Source organism: Nicotiana sylvestris, chromosome 5 (genome assembly GCF_000393655.2).
Source record: "Nicotiana sylvestris chromosome 5, ASM39365v2, whole genome shotgun sequence".
Taxonomy (NCBI): domain Eukaryota; kingdom Viridiplantae; phylum Streptophyta; class Magnoliopsida; order Solanales; family Solanaceae; genus Nicotiana; species Nicotiana sylvestris.
In genome coordinates, this window is record NC_091061.1 from 142,957,568 (window position 1) to 142,964,191 (window position 6,624).

The window sequence follows — 6,624 nt, forward strand, 5'->3', positions numbered from 1 at the left end:
GAGATTTTTCTTTGATTTTGATACTAAACTTGTAGTTCTATGTGTTATTTTGGCGATTTGATCGCACGAGTAAGTCTGTATGATATTTTTAGGTTAGTATACATGTTTGGTTTGGATCCCAGAGGGCTTGAGTGAGTTTCGGATAGGTTTCAGGATGTTTTGGACTTTGAAACTTCTATTGTTTTAGCTGCTTCTGGTACACAGACATTTTATGCTTCACGGTCAAAGCCACTCTCGCGATCGCGAAGTGTAATCAGGGCTGGATCTGGGTTTGTTCAACGCGAACGCGTAACCAGAATCGCGAACGCGGAGCACTAGGGGGTTGTTCATTGCGAACACGACCTGTGTCACGCGAATGTGTAGTGTAAAATGGAGGTGGGCTAGGGAATTGATCATTTCTTCTACGCGAATGCGTACGTTGGTCCACGAACGCGAAGGGCAGGGGACATACCCTTCGCAATCGCATGGATGAACTCGGGATCGCGTAAGCCTGAGGAAGGCAGCTCTTCGCGAACGCGGTAGGCCCTTCGCAAACGCGGCAGGCCCTTCGCGAATGCGAAGAATGCCTGCCCAGTCTTTTAAAACAGAACCAAAACGGTATTCAACCCAAAATTTTATATCTCCTTCCCTAAAATCAGACCATAGGCGATTTTTGAAGATAAGTTTCAACCCCAAATCATAGGTATGTGTTCTTGAACTCATTTCTTTCATTTTCCATCAACACCCATTAGATTTCTAGGCCTAAATCTTGTTCTTTAAGGGTAGAAATTAGGGATTTTTGGAGAATTGGGAATTTTACAAATTTTGGGATTTAGACCTCGATTTGGGGTCAGATTCCAAAACTAATTGCATATTTGGACTCGCGGGGGAATGGGTGAACGGGTTTTGGTTCGAACCTCGAGCTTCAACCAAGCAGGGCCGGGGTCGGGTTTTGATTTTTTTTTGGAAGAATGTTGGAAAATCTGTAGTTTTTCATTTGAATTGGTTCTTGAGCTTCAATTAATGTTAATAAGTTAATATTGACTAGATACAATTGAATTAGAAGTGGAATCAAAAAGAAAAGCGGTGTTTGAGGCTTGAGTTTGGCCTTGGAAATTTGAGGTAAGTGTTTGGCCTAACCTTAGCTTGAGGGAATATGTGTTATGTCTTATTTGATATGTATTAGTGTCGAGTACGACGTATAGGCGAGGTGACGAGTATCTATACGTTGGTGTCAAACATTCCCGTGAGTCTTATATTAGGATTGTTGTGATTTTATTATGTATTGATTATGCTTAATTTGATGATTAGCAACTGTAGTACAAGACTTATGATGAATTCTTGGTAATTGGCAATTGTTAAGTATTGGCTCAAGTTGAGGTTTATTTTGTGAATTAACTGTTGAAACTGGATTGGCTATAGCTGATTCTCTTGCCGGGATGATATTGTTTATATTGTTGACTTCCTTGCCAGGACGGTATTGTTTCTATTGTTGATTCCTTTCCGGAATGTTATTATTTCATTTGTTTGGTGAGGAAGAGTGTAAAACATGAAGGGTGATGTCGTGCATAATATTGTGAGAGATTGTTAATGCACGAAGGGTGATGCCGTGCCGATGTTGTGAGTGTTAATGCACGAAGGGTGATGTCATGCCATATTATTGAGAGTAAAAGAAAGAAGGATGATGCCATGCCATGATTATGAGAGAGTAAAAGCACGAAAGGTGATGTCGTGCCGTTTCTTTGATTTATATGGTGAGGATGAGAGTAAAAGCACGAAGGGTGATGTCGTGCACTTGTTTTTGTGTTATTATCTCCGTTGCTTCAAGTTTGATATTTACTTTGTCGCTTCATTTAATTATTGTCATAACCTGATATCCCCCTCAACATGTTCCCCCCTTTTCTGTCTTATCATGATTAATTCTTGTTATTGTTGCTTCTTGTTATTATCGCTTCTCGTATATGATAAAACTGCACAGGTTTATGTGGTTGTCGCGTCCTAGTCACTACTTCGCCGAGGTTAGGCTCGACACTTACCAGTACATGGGGTCAGTTGTATTGATACTACACTTTGCACTCTTCTGTGCAGATCTCGGTACTGGACCCTACGGACCGTAGTTTGAGGTTGCTACCTTCAGTCCAGTGGAGACCTGAGGTAGTCCTGCAGGCGTCCGCAGGCCTTGGCGTTCCCTCCTATCATGTTTCCTTTTGTTTTATTTATTTTTGAGACAGACTTATACTTTTATCGTTCAGACCACTATTCTTAGACATTTTGCGAGATTGTGACTCCAGTACTGGGTAGAACTCTATTATGGATTCGTATTTGTATTAAGTTAAATTGTTAATTCCTTTCTTCCGCATTATTATTCCACTATTTATATTGTATTAACTTGTAAATTGTTAAAAGCTAAAATGAAAAGGGTAAATTAATCGGAGTAGTTGGCTTGCCTAGCTTTCACTAGTAGGCGCCATCACGATCCCGATGGCGGAAAATCCGGGTTGTGACAAGTTGGTATCATAGCTCTAGGTTGCTTAGGTCTCACAATTCACGGACAAGCTTAGTAGAGTCTGAGGGATCGGTACAGAGACGTCCGTGCTTATCCCCTAGAGGCTACAGAGTTTAGGAATGACTTCACATCTATTCTTCTCTGTCGTGCAATTTGACTTCTCAATGCTAATTGAACTTCTACTCCGTTCTTTTGCAGATGGCTAGAACATGTGCTTCTTCATCCGCTGATCAGCAGCCCAAGCCCCCAATGGCAGCTCCTGCGAGGGGCAGAGGATGAGGCCAAGGCCGTGCTAGAGGCCGAGGAAGGGGCAGGGCTCAGCCCAGAGCAACAACACTAACGGTGGAGCCTCAGGTAGAGTTTGATGATGAGGCTCCCGCCTAGACCATTCCAGCAGGGCCAGCTCAGATCCCAGAGGGGTTCATCGCTACTCCGGTACTCTAGGATGCTCTGGTCTGTCTAGTGGGCCTTATGGAGAGTGTCACCCAGGCAGGCTTACTTCCTGTAGCACCAGCCGTCTCTCAGGCTGGGGGAGGAGCATAGACTCTCGCTACTCGCACTCCAAAGTAGATGGCTCCCCAGTTTCAGACTCCAGCAACTCAGCCAGTTGGGGTAGTTCAGCCGGGTATTGTGGCTCAGACCGGTGATGGAGCAGCTATGTCTGCTGATGCTTTGTGGAGGTTGGACAGTTTCACCAAGCTCTTCACTACTACTTATGGCGGTACACCTTTAGAGGATCCCCAAGACTATTTGGACAATTGTCACGAGGTTCTTCAGAACATGGGGATAGTGGAGACCAATGGGGGCGACTTCGCTGCTTTTCATCTGTCAGGTTCCGCCAAGACTTGGTGGAAGGATTATTATTTGTCTAGGCCAGCTGGGTCGCCTACTTTGACTTGGGATCAGTTGTCTCAGCTATTTATGGAGAAGTTTCTTCCTATCACTCAGAGGGAGGACTATTGGAGGCAGTTTGAGCGTCTCCAACAAGGTTCTATGACCGTCACTCAGTACGAGACCAAATTCATTGCTTTGGCCCGTTATGCTCTTATTATGCTTCCCACCAAGAGAGAGAGAGGGTGATGAGTTTTATTGAGGGACTAGCTCAGCCTATCAGATTGCAGATGGCTAAGGAGACAGGGAGTGAAATTTCTTTCCAGGATGCAGCCAATGTGGCCAGGCGAGTTGAGATGGTTCTATTGCAGAGGAGTGGTCAGGGGTCTGACAAGAGGCCTCGTCATTCTGGTAGGTTCAGTGGTACCTCATCTGGAGGCAGGGATTCTTTTGGTAGGGGCTATCCTCCCAGGCCATTTCATTCAGCACTTCAGGCTTCTCACGGTGCTCCAGGTGGCCGTGGTTCTTCTGTGCAGTATTCTGATCAACAGTCCTACTGTGCACCACCAGCTCCTATCAGTGCACCTCCGCTCCAAAGTTATCATGGTGGTTATTCAGGTCATCAGGGTCAGTTTCAGGGTCAACAGTCGCAACAGCCAAAGTCTTGTTATACATGTGGTGATCCGGGGCACATTGCTAGGTTTTGCCCTCGAGCCTTGAGAAGTTCTCAGCATCAGGGTTCTCGTGCTATGGTTCCAGCACTAGGTGTTCCACCGCCCGCTCAACTAGCTAGAGGTAGGGGTCGAGGTGTTAGAGGTAGAGGTCAAGCAGTTAGAGGTGGAGGTCAGGCCGTTAGAGGTGGAGGTCAGGCAGCTAGAGGTGGAGGCTAGCCAGCAGGAGGCCGTCCTCAAGATGTAGTTCAGAGTGGTGGGGCCCAGCCCCATTGTTATGCTATTCAAGCCAAACCTGAGGCTGAGGCCTCCGATGCAGTTATCATAGGTACGATTTTAGTTTGCAGTAGAGATACTTCAGTTCTATTTGATCCATGGTCCACATATTCCTATGTGTCATCTTATTTTGCCCCTTATTTGGTTATGCCTCGTGATTCCTTGAGTGCTCTTGTATATGTGTCTACACCGGTGGGTGATTCTATTGTGGTAGATCGTGTCTATTGTTCGTGTGTGGTTGTTATTAGGGGTCTTGAGACTAGTGTAGATCTCCTACTTCTCGATATGGTGGATTTCGATGTCATTTTGGGGATGGATTGGTTGTCACCTTATCATGCCATCTTGGACTATCATGCCAAGACCGTGACCTTAGTATTGTCGGGGTTGCCTCGTTTGGAGTGGAGAGGGACTCTTGGTCATTCTACCAGCAGGGTTATCTCATATATAAAGGCTCGGCGTATGGTTGATAAGGGATGTTTGGCCTATTTGGCATATGTTCATAATTCTAGTGCTGAGGTTCCTTCTATGGATTCTGTGTCCGTTGTTCTTGAGTTTTCACAGGTATTTCCTGTAGACCTGTCGGGTATGCCACCCGACAAGGATATTGACTTTTGCATTGATTTGGCTCCGGGCACTCAGCCCATTTCTATCCCGCCATATCGTATGGCCCCGCCAGAGTTGAAAGAATTGAAAGAACAGTTACAAGACTTGTTTGATAAAGGCTTTATTAGACCTAGTGTCTCACCTTGGGGTGCGCCGGTGTTGTTTGTTAAGAAGAAGGATGGATTGATGAGGATGTGTATAGATTATCGGCAACTGAACAAAGTCACCATCAAGAACAAGTATCCATTGCCGAGAATTGATGATTTACATGACCAGCTTCAGGATGCCAAAGTGTTTTCGAAGATTGATTTGAGATCTGGCTACCATCAGTTGAGGATTAGGGCATCCGATGTCCCTAAGATAGCTTTTCGCACTCGGTACGGGCATTATGAGTTCTTAGTAATGTCATTCGGGTTGACGAATGCAATCATGGATTTGATGAAACGAGGGTTCAAGCCTTATTTGGATTCCTTTGTGATAGAATTCATTGGTGATATTTTGATCTACTCCCGCAGCCGGGAGGAGCATGAGCAACATCTTCGAGCCATTCTCCAGACTTTGAGGGACAGTCAGTTATATGCTAAGTTTTCGAAATGTGAGTTTTGGTTGAGTTCAGTTGCATTCTTGGGTCATGTTGTATCAGCATAGGGTATTCAGGTAGATCCTAAGAAGATTGTGGCAGTCAAGGACTGGCCTAGACCAACATCAGCTACAAAGATTCAGAGTTTCTTGGGTTTGGCGGGCTATTACCGTTGGTTTGTGGAGGGGTTTTCATCTATTGCAGCCTTGATGACCAGGTTGACTCAAAAGGGTGTCCAGTTCAGGTGGTCGGACGAGTGTGAGGCGAGCTTTCAAAAGCTCAAGACAGCTTTGACTACGGTGCCAGTATTGGTATTGCCCATAGGTTTAGGGCCATATATAGTATATTGTGATGCATCTCGTATTGGACTTGGTGCGGTGTTGATGCAGAATGGCAAGGTTATTGCATATGCTTCGCGACAATTGAAGATCCACGAAAAGAATTATCTAGTTCATTATTTGGAGCTAGCATCCATTATTCACGCGCTGAAGATTTGGAGGCATTATTTATATGGCGTGTCGTGTGAGGTGTTGACGGATCACAAAAGTTTGCAATACTTGTTCAAGTAGAAGGAGCTAAATTTGAGATAGAGGAGGTGGTTGGAGTTATTGAAAGATTATGATATCACCATCTTGTATTATCTGGGAAAGGCCAATATAGTGGTCGATGCTTTGAGTAGGAAGTCAGCCAGTATGAGCAGTCTTACGTATATTCCAGTCGGTGAGAGACCGCTTGCTTTGGATGTTCAGGCCTTGGCCAAACAGTTAGCGAGGTTGGATGTTTCTGAGCCCAGCCATGTGCTAGCTTGCACAGTCGCTCGTTCTTTATTATTTGAGCGTATCAGAGATCGGTAGTATGATGATCCTCATTTGCTTGTCCTTAGGGAAACGGTGCGGCACGGGGGTACCAAACAGGTTGGAGTTGGAGATGATAGAGTTTTGAGGATGCAGGGTCGTATTTATGTGCCTAATATGGATGGACTTCGTGAGTTGATTCTAGAGGAGGCCCATAGTTCCTGGTACTCTATTCATCCGGGCGCCGCTAAGATGTATCAGGATTTGTGGTAGCATTATTGGTAGAAGAGGATGAAGAAGGATATTGTTGTTGTGAAGACCCAAAAGGTCAACACTTGTTTTAAAATGAAACTCCGTGTTCCGAGGCCTTGAAAACCTCATTTA